General features: G+C 35.4%; 1 long non-coding RNA gene across 1 annotated transcript in view; it reads left to right on the top strand.

Moving 5' to 3' along the window:
* The window catches only part of LOC123235487, a 262,757-nt gene extending 242,325 nt beyond the window's left edge, over positions 1–20,432 (top strand). Inside the window, exon 3 of the long non-coding RNA XR_006505387.1 lies at positions 20,378–20,432. This is a non-coding gene — a long non-coding RNA (uncharacterized LOC123235487). The remainder of the gene's footprint in view (positions 1–20,377) is intronic.
* The last annotated feature ends 632 nt before the right edge of the window (positions 20,433–21,064 follow it).

The raw sequence follows: 21,064 nt of genomic DNA, 5'->3' as shown, positions 1-21,064 counted from the left end.
AACATTGTATATATCTTATTTGAACTTAATCATTAACATGTTTTCTCTTTTAGAATGTATATTCCTTGAGGCCAAGGATTGTTTTTTACCTTTCTGTCCACAACACTTTGCCCAGTTTTTGACACATAGTAGGTGCTCCAAAAGTAAATGTTAATTGGCTGATTGATTTTTAATCAACCAAAGAAGTTCTAAAGTAAAGGTGTCATTGAGTCCTCCACTGACCATATGGATTTCTTTGGCCATAAGAATATATTTTGCTGTCCCACCCCATTTATATATGAGGCTTGAGTGTACAGGACAGAGTTCCCTCTGAATCCCAGGACAAACATTCAAGGAAGATTCTGACTTAATAGGATTCTTCAGAGTCATCTGTTGTTTATATTGTGGCAACTCCAGTCAAATTGGGTCTTTTTCTTAGTTTGTATATTTAAAAATATTATTCTCAAATGTATAACAGTAAAAATAGAAGAGTTTGGCAATGTAGAATTAATAATTGTACTTATAGGCATTTTCAAGTTTGCAAATCCAATCCTCCATTCTTTTGTTTGAGCTTTTTGGCAAATCTGTGAGGTAGGGAACATTACATATTTTACAGAATATTTACAAACAAGGAAGCTGAGGCCCAGAGACCTTAAACAACTAGTCTACAGTCATAGCTAGGGCAGCTAAAGTTCAAATCTGGTCTCAGACACTTACTGGCTGTGTGACCCTGGGCAAGTAATTTCACCTTATTTGCCTCAGTTACTCTGCAAAATGAGTTAGAGGAGGTGGCAAACCACTACATTATCTTGTCAAAGAAAACCTCAAAAGGGGCAGAATCAGATCTGACTGAAATAACTGAATAACAATATAGTCACATAACTAGTAAATATAGGAAACACGATAGAAACCCAGGTCTTTCTGACTCCAAAGCCTTTCATCTACTGCACCATTCAAACACTCACTTAGCTGGAAGCTAGAAGCATCTGTATCAGCACACAGTGCTGATTTGTAGCTGTCTCTTCTTGCTTCTTATATGAAATTACTATATAATGACTACAATATAATGACAAGAGATATCCTAAGTTTGAATAATGCAGTTTTCATAATGATGTATCTGACATAAGGTTAAATAAACTAAGAACAAAATCTGCAAAACTTAAAATTCACAGAAGTGGTACTCTTGTACTTTCAGATTCAGTTGTATAACAAATTATATTTATCACCAGAATCCCTTGAGGCAACTACAGGTGATACTAATTGCAGGAACTCTAAGAAATGATGACCTGCTAAAATAAAATGCAATAATGAGAGGGGGGAAAATACTCAGTTTTACTAGTCATATTTCCAAAACTTATCATTCAGCGCTTTCAAGTACTTATTTAGAAATATGGGTAAATTTAAAATTCTGCTAGATTTTTTTGAATATTCATCATACCGAAAGAAAAAAAATGTTTAATACCATTGAGATCATATCTGTATGACTCAACAACAGTAATTATTGTTACTGGAACCCACTAAAAACATCTCAGTTTGGTGTTGCTTTGAAGGAGTAGTTTGAGATGAAAGTAGGGCCATTATGGAGCCACTGAATGTAAACCCCCTGAAATCAAGGACATTTTTACGTTCATCTTTATATCCCCACTGACAACACAATACCTAGCATACTATAGGTGTGCAATAAATGCTTCTTGATGAATTGATGAGATTGTCCTAAAAGAGCTGTTGCTGCAAAGAAAACAATTGTTAGATTGAAGTGCACTTGAAAAAATAAAGTTGGTATTTAATAGTGGAAAACAATTTGCTTGTTAAAAAGAGAATGCCTGCTAAGCAAAAGAACATACTTCAACATCTTATATGTGTCAATATGATGTCAAAGAATGTTCTTTATTTTTGCAGGCTATTACTTTATTTTTATTGTTATTATATGTACATATACATATTGTATACATGTATAAATTCACACAGAGAAATCTAGATTATATATATAAAGCAATGTTTCATGCTGGAAAATACTTTAAATATTTTTTAAAACATTGAACCAGAAAGATGAAGGAGAAAATTCTTTAAATATTGTAGATCATGCTAAACTCAGTTTCCATTGCTGGATATAATTTTTAAAGTATTGCAAATTGGAATTAATTAGGTTTTGGCTCAGGAAATCTATGCTGATAAGAGATTTTAGGACTTATAGCTAGAAAGGACTTTAGAGATCATTTCAGACTGTAAACAGTTATTAAGTGGGTGTTATATGTCAGCCACTGTGCTAAGCTCAAAGTATGGGAAAAAAGGCAAAAAATATTCCCTCCCCTCAAGGGGCTGAAAATCTAATGGGGGAGAAAATATCTAAAGAACTATGTACAAGCAAACTATGGACAGAATAGATTTGAGAAACTCTACAGAGGTAAGGCACAATGATTAAGCAGAAAGTAGAAAGGATCATTTCTCTTAACTCCTTTTTTTTTTCTCCAGTTAAGGAAATTGAGAGGAAGAAATGTGGCCAAGATCATATAGTAACTTTATTAGCAAAGTCTAGATTCAGACCTTAGTTCCCTGATTCCAAATCCAGTGTTCTTTGTACTGTACTATAATTGAATTACTGTGGCATCACTATATAGTTCTAGATAGAGATACAAGATAGAAAAATTTAAGAAATAATAATAACAAGCTCCAAATGCTATGAAGAATAATCAATTAAAAACAAAAAAAAATCAGTTTTGGTGGGAAAAAGTAAATGTGAGAAAAAGTGTTTCCTCATTATTATATAGTATTTTCAAAAGAGATTATTCAAGAGTTCTACAAAATAATTATTCTTTGCACTTAAAGATTAGGAAAAAAATATTCTTGTCTAGCTTCTTAGTTTTCGAAGCTTTACTGAGAGCACACACTAATATGAATCATGAATACTTGGCATGGCTTGCTCTTATCAGATTTTAAAATGTGTAACATGGAAGAAACATTTCCAATAGATAACTCCATGTATTATAATTTTCACATGTTCAAAAAATGTTTATTTTGTATCCTGTTCCTCTTTACCCCCTCCCGTTAACTGCATTAGCCATTTATTTAAATTATATAATATATACATATGTATATATGTATACAATACACATACATAATATATATAAAATATGAGTGTGTATATATTTATGTGTGCAAATATATATGTATATTTGTTTGTTTATTTTGATGGTAGAAACTGGTCGGCTATCCATATGATCTGCAGGGGTCCAGTTTGGAAACTCAAAGGATGTAGGGGCACTAAACCAAGGGAACATAGCCTTGTCCTTGTCTCTTATACTTTGAACTCTTGGGACACACCCACTGAGTTAATTCTTCAGGTCTGGTGACTTTTCAAAAGGACCAAGGAAAATGAATCCATTATGTTTTTGTTTCTTACTTTCAACTTTCCAAAACTAATAAAATTAATAGAAATTACAAGAATTTAGTGGTTCATCTGGGAGACTTGTCAACATTTATATTTTCTTAGGTGAGGGATAATTGAGAATCAGGAATTTTTCATTTGTGTTTGGCAAAGATTATGCTCAAAAATTCCAGAATTGTCTCCTCTGCCTCACCTGGTTTAATTTATTTTAATAATCATACCCTAAAATCTTGTTTTTCAAGTTAACTTAATGTCTTTAGGTGATATTGGAAAAAAAAATCAAGAGTACTTAAAACTATTTCCCCTTTCCTATTCTATATCTTTGGTTATATAGAAAGTAAGTTCTTGTTTAATCTTTGTCCTTTTTTTGACATTAATATTATTTCCAAGTGTGAAACTGGAGTATTTTACTTGGAAAAATTATTTCATTTCTTCAAGATGTATCTATCTCAAATGTTCTCCTTTGTACTTTTCATTCTTTATTTGGGGGTTCTTCCAAGTTCTCAGGTATAGAAACTTTAGACACTTATTGTCCTAGAGTGAACTTAGAATTCATGTGATGGATATTCCTTTATAAATAAAACTTGCAGGTCTTTCATTTCAAATGTTTCTTATTATTTCTTTCTGAATGTGACTGCACCATTTTCTAAACTAGTTCTTTTTTCTCTTTAAAATTTTTATCCAAGGAAAAGACATTTAATTTTTAAAAATGCACTTTATTTTTTCAGTAACCAAAATTCCTTTTTCTCTCCCTTTCACATCCTCTCGTTGGAAAAATTAAAACAAAATCTTGGTAACAAATAGGCAATAATAAAACAAAATAAACTCTCATATTGGTCATGCCCAAAAATGTATGTCTCTCTGCACCTTGAGCCTGTCAGGATGTGGGTAGAATACTTTTTTTAAAAAAATAAATATTGTTTTATTTTCAGATCCTCATTTTCTTCCTCCTACCCCAACCCTAAATGAAAAAATAAGAAAAGTAAAACTTCTGTTACAAATTTATTGTAAAATAAAACAAACACAATTCATATTGTCCATGTTCCCCCTATAACCCCCCCCCCCCCGCAAAAAAAGTCTCCAATATCCACTCTTAGTCCATCACCTTTCTATCAGGAAGAGAGTAAATAGCATGCATCATTGTCCATCTTCTTGATTGTTCACAGAGTTGATTGGAAGTTTGAAGCCTTTCCAAATTATTTGACTTTATAAAATTGTTAATTACACTAGTTATTCTTGTTCTCATTTGATTCTGTATCAATTCATGCAAGTCTTCCCAGGTTTCTCTGACGCCATCTCTTTCATCATTTTAAATAGCACAATAGTATTCCTTTTTGTTTATATCCATAATTTGTTTATCTTTTCTTATAGTTCTTTGCTACCTCCGTAAGTGTTGTTTTAAATATTTTTTATACATCAGGGTCCTAGAAAAGAGATAGCAGACCCCATATTTGGTTATATGATAGCTGAGAATAAGGAAGGGCTAACTGTCTGCTCCATTCCATATTCTATCCAATAGCGATCTGGAAGCTCTTTTTAGGAGATCCTTTAAGAAGTGATATTTTCTCCTAAACCTTCAGTTCTATAGTCCTTTGTTCTGAATCCTATTCTTCCTTTAGTTTAATTTCTTTGTATGCTGAAATATTGGTGTGTTTGAATCACATGAGCATAACTTTTAAGGGGGGGACAGGTATGCTGATTAATGGAGTCTAGAAGAAGGTAGTCTGAATATTTGAAGGTGTCCTGGTATAGATTTGGGCTTATTAAGAAGGCAAAATCTCAGAACTGTTGCCCTGGAGCAAGACACTTAACCTCCCCTAGTCACGTTCCCTCAACGGTAAAAATGAAGAGGTTATACTAAGTGGCTACTGAAGCCCCTCTTACCTCTAAGTCTAGGTTGCAAAATCAAAGGAATTCATCTTCTTACCTTGTATTTACAGGACATGAAAATCCCATAATTCATTAGATCCATGTGTCTACTTGAGCCTTGACTCCTCCTGAATTCGAAAATACCAACAAGTGATGCTGTTATTGTCATAACATACACATTAAGGCTTCCCAGGGTCCCCGTAGGTGCTGTCACTCTTTGGCTATCTCTCTTTCAAAGATTACTTCAATTCATCAATTCCAAGCTGCTCAGAGGCTTTAGAAAATTAAGAACAACATCACTCTTACAAGAGAATCTATACTTTGCATGTATATAGAAATCCATTATTTTTTCATTGATTATACTGCCTTAATGAAAAATCCTACCCAAGAAGACATAGTACCTAGAGATGGTCTTCAATGAAGGCAGACTTGTTCCATAAGTTTTCTGATGTGAAAAATGTACACCGCTGATATTTGGGGAAAAAAAATTGAACAGTTTGTTGAACAGACGGGTGCTTTAATTATGGTGGTCTAAATTTACACACATTACAGTGGTATTTTGCTACATTAATTACCTTACTTGTCAAGAGTAACAGGTAATTACCACATCAAATCACCCTCATATGGTACATGGAAACATAACTTACTTTAAAGGATAGTGTAAACCAAAGTACAGCCATACCACGTATTCGCCTTTCTAGTGAAGATAGTCCTTTAAATACACTTGCTTCATTGAGAGGTGGGCATCCAAACTGGAGCTCACCTTTTCTATGCCTATCTCCACATCAGGCAGAGGACCAGGGAATATACTTTATTTTGAGTAAAATTTGTGAGGATTTTATATTGATATTACATATTATATACGTAAAGGTCGTTTAGTGTTTCCTGCTCACAGACCATGTAATTTTGCACAGGGAAATTCTTTGCTTATATCACTGAAAGCTTACTTTAGAAAGCTGAACTTAAAACCGGTAAGATCTGGATTCAAATCCTGTATAAATCATTTATCTTGGGTAATTTTTGTTGATTCTCTATTTCCTTATCTGTAAAATGGAAGTAATAAGATAACCTATTCCATGTGGTTGTTGTGAGAGTCTAACAATAATGGATGTAAGGTGATTTATAAACCTTATCATACTATGGAAGTGTAGCCAACATCATTGTTGTTATATTATTCAGACTATCGCTCAGTCCAGTCAGTGCTCATTTCTCTAACTCCCTGGGAAGTAACATTTGTTTCACATTTCGGAGGGTGCAGAATTCCTTACGTGTGCATATTAGGTTAGTTTCCCTTTTCTTCTTTGGTAGGGGCCAATGTCAACCTATGCAAAAATCATGTTCCAATTCCAATGGAATGTTTCCATTGTAACCATGTTAGTGCTTTGAGAGTATAGAATTTCTATAGCAGGATAAGGCAAATATTTCCCCTTTTTGGTTGCTATGGCATAGGAATAAAGAATATATAATTCTTAAGGTGTGGTGCAGAGTATACACAGTGACGTAATACGGGTATACAATCTAAAGAAGATGTGTCCCCTTTTGTGAAACACCTGGACAAAATGTGGTTAATGGGAGCTCCTCACAAATTAGAGTCCAATATAGAAGACTGTGACTTAAAAAGCATTTTAATATCAAGTTTTTTCCTTTTCACTTTACAGTGCCAATGAAGTGGTATAAGAAGGGGTGAAAACTGGCAGACATTTCAGGGCATGTTGGAAAACAAGCAGGGTGGGCTCTTTGGGGAGGTTGAGTAAGTCCCCATAAGTAGGTCACCGTAAATGTAATGCTATTTCAGGGGGACTAGGAAGGCACCCCCCTCCCTTCTTTCAGAATGCACTATATATATATGCAACTACATATATAATATATAACATATATAACATATATAAAATATGAGTGTGTATATATGTATATGTGTAAATATATATGTATATTTATTTGTTTGTTTTGATGGTAGAAACTTGTCAGTCTACAGTTCCAACCTAAGGGCTTCCATTTGTTTAAGGAGTCAGTCCTTATGAAATTGAAAACTCCTCTGGGAGACCTAATTTTGAACTGTTCTCAGTGGCAAACTTTTATCTGTTTTGGGAATTGGGAAGACAGATCCGAATTATTTTTTAAGAGCTGTTTTTGTCAGGGAGTAAGTATGAAGGTCCTGGGCAATACATGGTTTGGCAGCAGCACCTGTACAGAAGTAAAGATTAGGTTAATATGGCCCCTGGGCAAAGGTGACTCAGTAGCCTGTGAGGTCTCATCCATCTCTAGGTTTATCTCTGGGGGAACATTTCATGATGTGTTCCTAGAGATAGATGTAATCATTGCCCCACCCCTTGATGAGTTGTTGTGCAAATTTGGGAAGTATTCCATATTCTCAGAGACTTGGTAGTCTAGAGGTATGGAAAGAGGCATATATTTTTTATAGATGATCAATATGGAAATTTGTTGTGCTTCACCATATTTATGATGAGGGAAGGAACGAGAAATGATAGTCCTGTTAAAAACTAACAAATGCCATTAAGAAAACATTCATAACTAAAATAGAAAAAAACACCATCAGATAGTTGGAACCTATGAAGTGAAGGGAGGGATAGGATTAGGGCAGGCTAGGGACTGGAATGCCTGAAAATGAACTTTCTCTCAGCATGAGCTAGATGGTATGATGGATCATGTTTGACTTTGAGTTGGGAAGATGAGTTTGTCATCTTGCCTCAGACACTTTATAGCCTCTTGAGTCAGTGAAATGTCTTTCAACCTTCAACTTTTTTCATATGTAAAATGAAGATAATAACAGCACCTACATCATAGAGTTGTTGAGAGAGGATCAAATGAGATAACATGTAGAGTGCTTTGCCAACCTTGAAAGTGCTTTTTTAATTGTGTCTGACTCTTTGTGACCCCATTTGGGGTTTTCTTGGCAAAGATACTGGAGTGGTTTGTCATTTCTTTCTCCAGGTCATTTATCAGGTGAGGAACTTGATGTGAACAGGATTAAGTGACTTGCCCAGGACATCATACTGTTAGGAGACTGGATTTGAACTCATAAAGATGAATCTTTCTGACCCCAGACCCCAGCAATCTATCCACTTCACCACCTAACTCCCCATATAAATGTTTTACCTGTATTATTATTATTATTATTATTTATTGTTATCTGTCTTTCTCATAGTGCTGCATATAGTAGGTGCTTAAGTATGTTTACTGACTGATTGATTTACAGTTTTGCTTAGGGCAGGCAGTGGTTTAAAGACAACCACCATTCTAACTACAGGGGACAGGATACAAATGTTTTGTAACATATTTTCCCATCTTCTCTGGTGTTTGCTGATATTTAAAGTAACTTGACTGTCTTTACAACAATCATGTCCTTTATTGCCAAGGAGATGAAAGATAATAAAAACAATAACTTTCTCTGGTCTTGGAGACGATGCTGCCTCCTTTTTATTCATGCTATTTTCTCTGTGAATTTGGGCAAGCATCTTTAGTGAGAAAGAATGAACTGATTCTTTCTCTCTATTGAAACAAGAGGGTTTCCTTTCACTTTGAGTTGGAGAATCTGGGAAGACTTCATGGAAGAGTTAATATTAACTTCTAATAACCATACGATACTGGCTTGAGTATTATTTCATTTTGGCTTTAGTCACCATATGCTTATTGAAATGAAGAAGGAAACCCATTAGACTAAAGGCATGGCAATTTACTTCTTCATGGGTGAAGAAATGGAATGATTTGCCCCAATCCCATTTAACAGTGTTTCTCATACCCAAACTTTTCACATTTGAGCCCAAACCAATAACTTCTTTGTAAATCAAGCAGTACAGCTTGCCAAGTTCTTCTGTGGCCTGACTATGGGCCAAAAGGTACCGTCAATATGCTGGTTGTGTCTTCCATGGTATTTTCTTTTGGCTGTTTGGATGGGGATAGGTGGGGTGGAGAGGTGGTGAATTCTTTATGTTCTCTGGGCAGCAGGGTTTTCTCTTTTACCTCAAGATGATGACAGGTGGTACATAATAGCTCCAACTGTGCAGGGAAATTATGTCCTTCAGTACTGATGAGGTTTTTTTTTCTTGTTAATGTTGCTTACATTGATGAAAGAGGCCTATATCAAAAGGTGGTGGTTTGTTCCATTTGAGAAAAGACAAAAGATCATAGATTTAGAAAGATGAAAGTCATAATATCCCCTCATGGAATTATACATACAAAATTGAATTTTACCTAATTTGATACTTGCTAATTAGCATACTTTACAATCATAATTTTTACCTAGAAATAGTTGATGATATATCTTTTCACTAAGTCATGTAGACCCATCCGGTCTTATCTAGAACAGGAGTTCTTAACCAGGAGTCAGTGACATAGTTTTAAAAATATTTTTCATATCTACACCAACATAATTGGTTTCCCTTGTAATTCTACATACTTTATTTCAGCTTTGAAAATTTTATTCTGAGAAGAAATCCAAAGGCTTCACTAATACATCCAAAGGGAGGCTCATGACACACGTAAAAATGTTACATATCTTTGATCTAGACAGAATAGAATTTGGATCCTTCAGCAAGTCATCAGATTATGGTTTTGGACTACAGCATTCATCCCAAACTCTGTCTCTGCTCCAGCATTCATAATCTCTCTCTCAGATAGACGTTGTGTACAGTTGCTAGTATATAAGGCATTATCTAGGATTCCACTTCATATTTTATATATTTTACCTATGTTCATTGGATTTACCTTCAGACACCTTTGGTTCGTTTTCATTCATCAGGTATTAATGGAACTTCCTGGTCAGGAATCATGGTACATTTAAAAAAAATGTTTGATTATTACTGCTTGCCCTCAAGCAGTATATATTCTGTTTGGGAATGAAACATAACCGGTTTTACATGAAACATTTCAATAATACAGCTATATCAAGTAAGAATGAGTAGAGTAAAAGGAACAGTAAATCCTGGAGAAGTTCATCAGCAAGGGAGAACTCTTAGTAGGGACTAGAACTGTTCCAAAACGGAATTTGAGATGGGCTTTAAAGAATGTATAGAGAATCTCCTAGGTAGAGGGGAGAAGGTAGCAGTTTGAGGGATACAAAACAAACGAAAGTATAAGAATTCCATTGAGTATAGCACATCTGAAAGACAGTGAGGAAAACAGCTTTGCTGGAAAGGAAGGTTGATCTGGGAAAAGAGTAGAATAAAAACTCATTACCAAAAGTAGTGACTGCATGGAAAGAGAAGAGAAGAGAACAATCATTTCTGTAGTGCTTATTGTGTGTCCAGGCATTGTGCTAAACAACTTTTTTTTAAGCTTTTAAAGTCGTTCATTCCTCTAATTAATTAATTAATTGATTGATTGATTAAGACTATTTTCCCATGGTTACATGATTCATGTTCTTTCCCTCACCTCCCTTCCCCCTCCATAGCCAACGAGCAATTCCACTGGGTTTTTACATGTATCATTGATCAAGACCTATTTCCATATTATTAATATTTTCAACAGAGTGATTGTTTAGAGTCTACATCCCCAGTCATATCCCCATCGAACCATGTGATCAAGCAAATGTTTTTCTTCTGGGTTTCTACTCCTGCAGTTTTTTCTCTGGATGTGGATAGTGTTCTTTCTCATAAGTCCCTCAGAATTGTCCTGGGTCATTGCTAAGTACTTTCTGTAAATATGATCTTATTTGATCCTCACAGCAACTCTGCTAAGTGTGTGCTTCTGTTATCCCTATTTTAGAGTTTAGGAAACTGGGACAAAACAGAGGTTAAATAACTAGCCCAGAGGCACACAGATGTTGTGTCTGGAGGCACATTTGAATTCAGGTCTTCTAACCCTCTACCCATTGTACTAAAAGCTGTGGGAGAGAAGTAGCTGAAATTTAAACTCAAAATTTAAAGTTAGTTTTTTCTTCAAAGTAGTCTAGTGTTGAGGCTCTGTCTATGTGGCCAGCTTAATTTGACACTAATCCAGTAGAATTTTATCCCAAGTATATACGGTACTATGATTCCAAATTTCAAAGAACTTAAGAGGCAGTAATGTGGATAACATATGGCTAGTATTCATGGTCATAAAGGCTAAAAGGAATGAAGAATTCAGAGAGCCAAGGATTTGAAAGTCAGGAAGATGTTTTCTGAACTTTCTTAAAATTTCTTTGCTACTCATTATTAACTTGCCATGGTCCTTTAGAGACTAGGACCAAATGTTAACAACTGGGAAAGAGTAACAAAATCTCTGCTCCTGGCTACAGACATAAAAATCTTGAGATTGAACTTCTGTTTTTGAAAGATATTATTTCCTTTACACCAGCATTTCAGTATTTTCCCCTAACCTATCTATTCTCTCTCACATTTTGCTTTCTTTTACCCTTTTTAGATGTTTGGAGAGACATTGGTCACAGGATGTTGTCCATTGTCTCTGCTTATCCTAGACTTGGGGACTCATAGGGATGGGAACTTGAGAAGCCAGAAAAGACAAAGAGATCCAAAAAGCCCTTCAAATAATCTGAAAGATACCATGTGATGAGATGTTTTAATACTGGAGACAGTATTTTACCAAATTTTATCAAATTTACCAAACTGGGTTCAGAGTTCCTTATTGTCTGTCTCAGAGATGCTGAATTAAAGTTTCTAAAGGATAGATCTGATGATGTTAACTCTTATTTTTCAAGAATTTCTAGTGGTTCTCCCTTTTCCCCTAGTATCAAATACAGATCCTGAGTTTGATATTTAAAGCCAATAAAATGTGAATCCTGATTGTGTTTCTCAATTAGTTTTACCTTACTACCCCCTCTTCCAAACGATCTGCCTATACACATATCTAACTCCCAAATAAATTGACCTATTATTAAAATGGCTGTTCTTTAAACAAGATATCCCATCTCTTATCTCTGTACCTCTTTAAAGGCTGTCTCTCATTCTTGGAATGCTTGTCCTCTTCACTTCTCACTTCCTTTAGGCTCTGAACAAGTGCTTCCTTCTCAAGAAGTTTTTACTTAATTATTTCAGTTGTTTTTGCCCTACTAGTACCTACCACCATTATCTTGGCATTTATTTTTATCCTATATTTACTTATCTGGAAATGTATTGCCTTTGCAATAGAATATGAGCTCCTTGACACCGGGGACTATCTTACTTTCTTCTTTGTATCCTGAGCATCTAACATAGTGCCTGGTACTTCAAGCATTTAATTAATGTTCGTTGATCATTTGATTGTTTTACTGTCATGATATATCTGGATAAACTGTTTGAGGTAAACAATCTTGGTTGACTTGACTCTGCAGGGAGAATGAGTGAGGAAAGATGTATGCCGTTATTTCTAGTCCCAATAGGTGAGAGCCTTTCCCTCCCCTTGGACATCAAGTGAGTAGCCAAATATTTACCTTACATCCTGTGGGACTGTATGTTTTGTTTATATGATGCCAAGCAGCAGGATTCCATTTGATTTTTCAAAGAGTGAATGCCTGTGTTACTTCTATGTTAATTAAAGCATAGAGACAACGAGACAGTGATGTTTGAAAGAGAAAAGATAAAATGCTAAAAGTCTTATTTTAAGTAGACAATTTTTTACTCCATTGAAAACCCCACTAAAGTTGCAATCCCCAAATGATCAGACTTGTAACTAAAATTACATTATTTCTTTGAATATTTAAACTATTTAAATTCAACTTATTTGCAAATCTCATTAAAAATAATTTTTCAATTAAGTTAAATGGACTCTTCAGTTACAGTTAAGAGTCCTGTTAAATGTGTTATAAAAATGCAAAAAATGTTGCTAGCTTTATTCACTTATGTCTTAAGTCATCTTATGGACTCATTGATTATTGTACTATAACTGGTAGAAGATTTTTGTTTGAAGCAGTATGTTTGAAAACCCTTTACTTTAGTGTAGCAGGTAGAGGAAGGTGGTAGGAATGGTTGGTGGTAGTTGAAGGCATTTGTTGTATCAATCTTACTACGAAGAAAAAGATGAAACTCCAAAAACTCTTCCGAATCAAAGTGAAAATTTTTTAAAAACCATATTCTTTTATTAAGATCTTTCATTAAGATGGGCATCCTTGACAGCAAAAATCCTTAACTGAGTATTTCTGATATACTCAAGAAAGCTCATAAACAGCAACCTGCCCTAATGGAACTCCTATAGTCAACAATTAAGGCTATTGGAGTAGAATTAAAAAATGTACTCTCATTGAATTATTGATTTAAAAAGAAATGGCACATGATTTCTCCCAATCTCTCAGGAAAGGGATATGTTTAGCCCAAAGTTCAGCTATAGTGCTTTTTAGAATTCCTTGAGGTAGCCACAATTTCAGGGACCCAAAAAAATATCTATAGCTTTAATATTGGTTGCATTTTTTTCCTCTTAAGAAAGCCTTCAAATATGTTCTTGTTAAAATGGTAGTAAGCTTATTTGTTCAAAACAGCTATGATATTTCAATGATATTCACTGCCTCTCTGATATTTTCTTAGGCTCCTTGCCCTTCTTGAGAGAACTAGATTAAATTGTTTATATTTAAATGTTATGAGCTGAATTTTAAAAGTGTCCTTAAAAATTTCATAAGTCACAAAGCATTTTACATAAATGTGAGCTATCCTCTTATTCATTATTATTAATTGCATTCTCAACATTTTGATGGAATTCGCATGTAAGACACCTGAAAATTCACTATCCCGCTATTATTTTTTACATTAATTTTCTTAAGACTCTTCCACAGATGGAGAAAACAATTGCTTCTGAGTTAGAAAGACACTGGGAAGGTCCCTTCCCCTACATTCATGATTTGTTTTCAGGAAAGGACAAAAGCATTGTAGAATAATTATCATATCCTTTGATAAGCAGGAATCATTAGAAAGAGGGATTGATAACTTTACTCCCAGTGTACTTGGAGACATCATGATAGTTTATAACAATTTCTGAGGAAGTAATTTCTGAAGGAACTTGCTTAAGTAAACAAAAATTGTTTTGGCATATGAATCTATTTTACCACATGTTGCATGTCATTTAGACATTTTTGCATTCTAAAATTAAAGATATATCTCAGAATGAATTAACCTAGGAATAATGCTAAACCAATTTTAAATGTAATGAAATGTGTATCTCTGAAATGAGCTACCATAAATCTGTTTTAATTCATATAGTATTTATTAAGAGGCTACTGTGCACCTATGGTAGGTGCTAGGCATACAAAGTCAAAAAGGAAACTGTGCTAGCCTTCAGGGATCTTACATTTTACTGGGGGAAGGGATGGGAAAATATACACACGTAAGTAAAAAGAAGTTAATATTAAAATTCTTTGGAAACCATGTATTAATTTATAATTATTTATTAAATAGTGAAAAGCAGATTGGAAAAAGAAAAAGTACATAGTCACATGACCAATGGCACACCTTCTTCCCTAGCTAACCTGAGCTTGCTGCTCACCATCATTCCTGCTGCATAGCCAGAAAGATTGACAGAGCTTCCTTGACTCATAACTCATCCCCCCGTGACATCGCTTTTTCTGGGTATCCCTGATTGGACAGACTTGACTGCAGTTTGGGTCAGAGATCAGTCTTGCTGATGTCAGGAGTCATGTGGGATAAGAGGCAAACATCTTCCTGAAACTCCAAGGCTTCTGGTGTCCTCCCAGAGTTTGCATGTGTCCCCCCTTTCCAGATAAGCCTCAGACTTTGTTTTTAATCCAGTCAAAGGGTTGGGGGTGAGACCAAAATAGATTTTCAATTTAAAAATAGAACTTTCCTTTTGAAAAAGAAAGAGGGGTACACATTGATCTTAAATTCTCACACAAAGTCAAAAAAGACAATGTTAGCCTTCAAGGCTCTTACATTCAACTGGAGAAAGGGATGGGAAAATGTACACACATAGTACACATACAATCATGTGAAGGAGATCAGAAAAGGAAGAAGGCATTAGTTCAATATGTGTGTGTGTGTGTGTGTGTGTGTGTGTGTGTGTGTGTGTGTGTGTACCTGTACCTGTAAGTGTACTAAAGAAAGGGGGAAAAGTAGCAAGTCAAAAAGCTAAAAGGTTTGGGAAGAGGAGATAGTGGATCCGAGAGGTTAATTAGTACACTGCTGATGGAGTTCCTGTGAGAGGTGATACGGACCTAGAGAGGTAGCTGTGGGAGTATAGAGAAGTAAACTGATGGGATACCATGAAGATAGAATTAACTGATATGATTATGAGGGATGTGGTCAAGGGAATAAGCCAAGGATGACTCTGGGATTGTGAACACAGGGCACTAGAAGCATCATAGCATCATAGATTTAGAGCTGGAATTGCCCTTAGGGCAACTCAGTCCTTTCATTTCACACATAAGGAAGGTGAGGTCTAGAGGGGTTAAGTGACTTGTCTAAGGTCTCTCAGATAGTTGGTGGTAATCTTGAACTCAAATCTTTTTACTCTAAGTCCAGTGATCTATCATTTAACATTGCTGAAATGAGGAAATTAATAAGAGGGGTGAGTTCCTGAAGGGAGGGGAGGGAAAAGTACTTAAGAGAGCAATTAAGGAGATAATGAATTCTGTTTGGGGACATTCACGTGGAGATGTCCAGGAGGCAGTTGGTAAGGTGTTATTGGAACTCAGGAGAGAAATGAAGGCAGGTTGTGAGTGCGTGTGTGCTTGCATGCGTGGGAATTGTCTGCATAGAGATGATCATTGAACCTACAAGAACTGATTGTCAGGCAAGAGAGTATGGACAGAGAAGAAAGGAGGGACTGTGATTTATTCTGATGTCTTCAGAGATCAGATGTGAGTGGATGGTAAAAATGGAAATCTTTATCTCTGATGGCAGGAGGCTCATTTGTTGAAATGCCTTCAGTCTTATATAATTGAAAGTAATACATCACTTCGAATAACCACAGTATTTTTTTCCCATTCTTCATGACTTCTAGTAGAACTCACCTTTTTTGAAGATATTCTTTAGAAATTATGATTTTGTGAATTTTTTAGGATTATAATCATCATAAAGTGAAGGATAAACGTTATCTTACCAAAATAGAGATTTTATTTAAAGTAGAAGAACTTGATTACAGGGCTTAGTGGACTGGAAACAAGATCCTGTAAACAGTATGAAGGTGCCTCAGATTTTATTTTATTTTATTTTTAACATTTATTAATATTCATTTTTAACATGGTTACATGATTCATGCTCCTGCTTTCCCCTTCAACCCCCCGCACCTCCCCCACCCATGCCAAGGCAATTTTCCACTGGTTTTATCATGTGTCCTTGATCAAGACCTATTTCCAAATTGTTGATAGTTGCATTGGTGTGGTAGTTTCGAGTCTACATCCCCAATCATGTCCACCCCAACCCATGCGTTCAAGCAGTTGTTTTTCTTCTGTGTTTCCTGTCCTGCAGTTCTTCCTCTGAATGTGAGTAGTGTCTTTACCATAAATCCCTCAGAATTGTCCTGGGTCATTGCATTGCTGCTGGTACAGAAGTCCATTACATATACTATGCTTACCATAGTATATCAGTCTCTGTGTACAATGTTCTTCTGGCTCTGCTCCTTTCGCTCTGCATCAATTCCTGGAGGTCTTTCCAGTTCACATGGAATTCCTCCAGTTTATTATTCCTTTTAGCACAGTAGTATTCCATCACCAGCATATACCACAATTTGTTCAGCCATTTCCCAATTGAAGGACATACCCTCCTTTTCCAGTTTTTTTACCACCACAAAAAGCGCAGCTATAAATATTTTCATACAAGTCTGTTTATCTATGATCTCTTTGGGGTACAGACCCAACAATGGCTGGATCAAAGGGCAGGCATTCTTTTATAGCCCTTTGAGCATAGTTACAAATTGCCATCCAGAATGGTTGGATCAGTTCACAACTCCACCAGCAATGCATTAATGTCCCAATTTTGCCACATCCCCTCCAACATTCATTACTCTCCCCTTCTTTCATTTTAGCCAATCTGCTAGGTGTGAGGTGATACCTCAGAGTTGTTTTGATTTGCATTTCTCTAATTATTAGAGATTTAGAACACTTTCTCATGTGCTTATTGATATTTTTGATTTCTTTACCTGAAAATTGCCTATTCATGTCTCTTGCCCATTTATCAATTGGGGAATGGCTTGATTTTTTATACATTGATTTAACTCCTTGTATATTTGAGTAATTAGACCCCTGTCGGAGTTTTTTGTTATGAAGATTTGTCAGATTTTAATTTAAAGAATGTTTTCAGTATTATTTTACAAAAGATTTTGGGAAACAAAAAAGTTTTTATTGACTTATTGTACAGGAACATTACACTGAGGCAATTTTTTCCTCTTTCAAGATCCAACCATAATGTAAGGTAGAAAAATTCATTATCAATTCAGTCAGTCTGGTCACTCCCAGAGAATTGTTCCTAGATGTTTTTTAGTTCTTTGACTATGTTGCTGAATTGAATAGACTAGGAGGCAGCTGGGTAGCTCAGTGGATTGAGAGCCAGGCCTAGAGACGGGAGGTCCTAGGTTCAAATATGGCCTCAGACACTTCCCAGCTGTGTGACCCTGGGAAAGTCACTTGATCCCCATCACCTACCCTTACCACTCTTCTGCCTTGGAGCCAATACACAGTATTGACTCCAAGATGGAAGGTAAGGGTTTTTTTTTAAAAAAAATGAATTGAATAGACTACAAATAGGTAACATTTAAAAATATTATCATACATATGTATTAGTGTCCTGAATTCTGAATATATCGGACATGCTTTTATTGGTCATATTTATGGTTATGGATGGTTGTGATTTGGCCACATTTTGTCAATGTCCAATTCCTTACCTTTTCTATAGTGGCTCTTTGTTATATTAAAATGCCAAATTTTCTATTCAGGAAACAGTTTTATCATTTACCATATCAGACAAATGATGGTGAGTATTTTCAAAATAAACACGGGGTTTCTCATTAATGTCTATGTTGGAATAATTAGTAGAATACCCCACATACTCTAAGGCAATAAAAGAAAACTTGTTTTTTACTGAAAGGACAGGATGACAGAAGCATCTTCGAGTGTGGTCATTAGTGTCCCTACAATCAATGTCATGTTATTGTGTCAAATTAGTTAGTGTCCCCTTAGGAGGGAAGTTGGACCTACAAATTATCCTCCTACATCCTTGGAAACCATGTTTGCTTAAACCTCTGATCAAGTGTGAGCAGATTATCAACATGGCTCATAAATTAACTAGTGTACAGGCTTATAACATTTTACAAGTAGATAATAAAGAAGAAGAAAGTTTTCCCATTACATGGTACTTATTTCATCCCTATGATTATTGTGTCTTTGTTCAACAGTGTACAATTGATTTTTTTTTGTTTTAGAGTAAAAGTGCATAAAATGTCAGAACAATTGTTTAGAAAATGTAGGACCAAAAAGGAAGCAAATGTAAATCCATTGAAAACAATGTAATTAACTTCGTTATCTCATTGCTCTGATAAGTCCTTGACAATAGTCCTTCTTCTGTAGTAGCAGTTGTTCATTAATGAGTTCACCAATTAAGTTGGAAAGATTACAGCCTTTGCCAATGGGACTTATCTAGAAAAAGCATTTATTTTATTTTATTTTTACTATACCCTCACCAGGCTATAAGCCTCTTTGTAAAAGAGGAATGAGACGCACTCTTATGAGTGTTAAATCCTATTAAAGTATAAATATTCTTAAACCATAACCAAATGTGCAGATTGTTTGCAAACAGAGAAAAGTCATAGCAAGAAAATACCCCCAAAATACAAGAGACCAACCCTCTCTTTTATCAATAGGGGGCACTATAATGTGGCCCTAAGTTTGACCAGAATTTGGGTTCTGAGTAGACAGGGAAGCCACATCAGTACTTGTTTTCTGGATTTAAGTGGCTATTCAAATCATAAAACTTGACTCTTCATACACATCTTCTTTTGGTTTCAACTTTTTTTTTTTGTCTGATTACGTTTGAAAATTCATATTTGCATTCATGGGTTTGCTTCTGCTTTTCTTGTTGAAAGAGAAGACCAGAACTACCCTTCCCCCCAAACACACATAGAATGAGAAGCTTACAGTCAATGCTTTCTATTCATTATATCCTTCCATTCTCCCACGTCCTAGAGACTCTTCTGTAATCTTGAAGGTTGAGTTGTATTATCAGCTAAGGAATCAATGGCGAAAAGCGGAGCATGCAGAAAAGCATGTGAGAGAAACCAATTCACAAAACTTTCTGAAAGTGCTTGAGAAGTAGTTGACCTGTCAGCAGCTTTAACTTACTTGGAAATGGATTTAGTAAATACCCTACTAATAATGTAACTGAACTAGGTTAGCCGCAGCACCTCAGCACATATGCACGTGCATGCTTGCCAGTAACCCAGAGGGAAACCACCATAATGTACTCCTGCCTTTTTGCTGTTTGGGACACTTGAGTAATATAGCTACTCACTGGAGCCAGAACAAATTGAGAGTCTTAACTAGTAGAAGAAAATCCTAGGGAGGGAGGGCTTTGTTTGTTTATTTTCAATATTCCTGCTACTAGAAACTCAGATTTAATTGACTGGGAAAAAAATAACTGAGCAATTAATCAGTGCAGTGATCAAATAGGATTTCAGAGGCTGGATGAGATAGAGCATGTTACCCTTTTCCCCATAGAAAGGTGACCAATTCAGAATATAGACATGTTTTGAGATATGGCCATTATGGGAATTTATTTTTCTTGGTTCTACATATTTGTTCCAAAGGTCCAAATTTTTTTTTTACTTTTAAAAAGGATGGGGGATGAGAGATTGATAAATAGAGAGAGAGGGAGGGAGGAGGGAGAGAATTAAAAATGTTTTTATTTAAAAAAAGAAAATTTCAAAAATTATGTGGGCTCTTACGATGCTGCTTTAGTAAAAATCAGATATGTTTGCTTTCATTCTACTAGGAAAAATGTATTTAATAAGAAAAAATATAATTTGACAAATCTATTTTTGCAAGCTGATAGGTAGGTGCACCTATTTTGATTGTGGGAACCTTTTATTCGATTTTATGCTACCATACATGTCATCAAAAGCTTCTTTTCCACTAGATTATAGGATTTCTATAGAAGGTAAGAAATGGTATATGAGTAAGAAGCATTCAAACATTTAAATTAGCAAGTCCTTCCTGTTTGAATTCTTATCATTGGACCAACAGCTTCATTGATCCATTTCTTCTCTTTTCATCTGCAGTATCTAGCTGTGTGTTGCTGTCCTGCCGCACTATGCATGCCACCCAGCAGTGATCCCCGACCTTTTTATGGCTGTAAGCCACTTTAAAAGTTCAGGGTAAGTGCTGAGTCTCATTCACATTTCACATGTTGTAAATACTATAATGTAGATTCTGTTCCACAGTTGTCAAGTGGGTTCAATGAGCGAAGAAAGTATTGAAATGGCTCTACCCAAAAAGTTAACTTTGCATTGCTAATTCCAAGACTGACAGTGGCATGAATGAGTTAGTTGTCCTGCACTCTAAAAATTTCATGTTTTTATGGGTTTTAATCCCTAATTACATGCCAGCCCTATGCTTATGGAGTAAATGTTTTAGGGTGTACTAGTAAGAAGTCCTGAACAGGACTACATTTTATGAAACTTAGGATCTTTGCTAATTGTTCAAATTCCCATGTCAACCCATTTCTACGTAGTGAACCATCTTTACCCTCCCTCCCATCTGTTAGTGTCACCAGTACATTGTAGTCTAACCCCCATCCTCTACTTTCTCTGATCCCTGTTACTTAGCTTTACTTCCCCAAACACAGACATTACCCTACCACACCCAGCATTTTTTTTTATCTCTATTGAGTTAAGTTGGACTCTTCTACATACATACATTGGGCCTGTTCTTCATCTTCTTTAGCTAATTTTACCAAGCTCTTTTGT

Source organism: Gracilinanus agilis, chromosome 1, assembly GCF_016433145.1.
Source record: "Gracilinanus agilis isolate LMUSP501 chromosome 1, AgileGrace, whole genome shotgun sequence".
Lineage (NCBI taxonomy): Eukaryota > Metazoa > Chordata > Mammalia > Didelphimorphia > Didelphidae > Gracilinanus > Gracilinanus agilis.
Note: the sequence above shows the minus strand (reverse complement) of the source record. Positions and strands in the feature narration are given on the sequence as shown.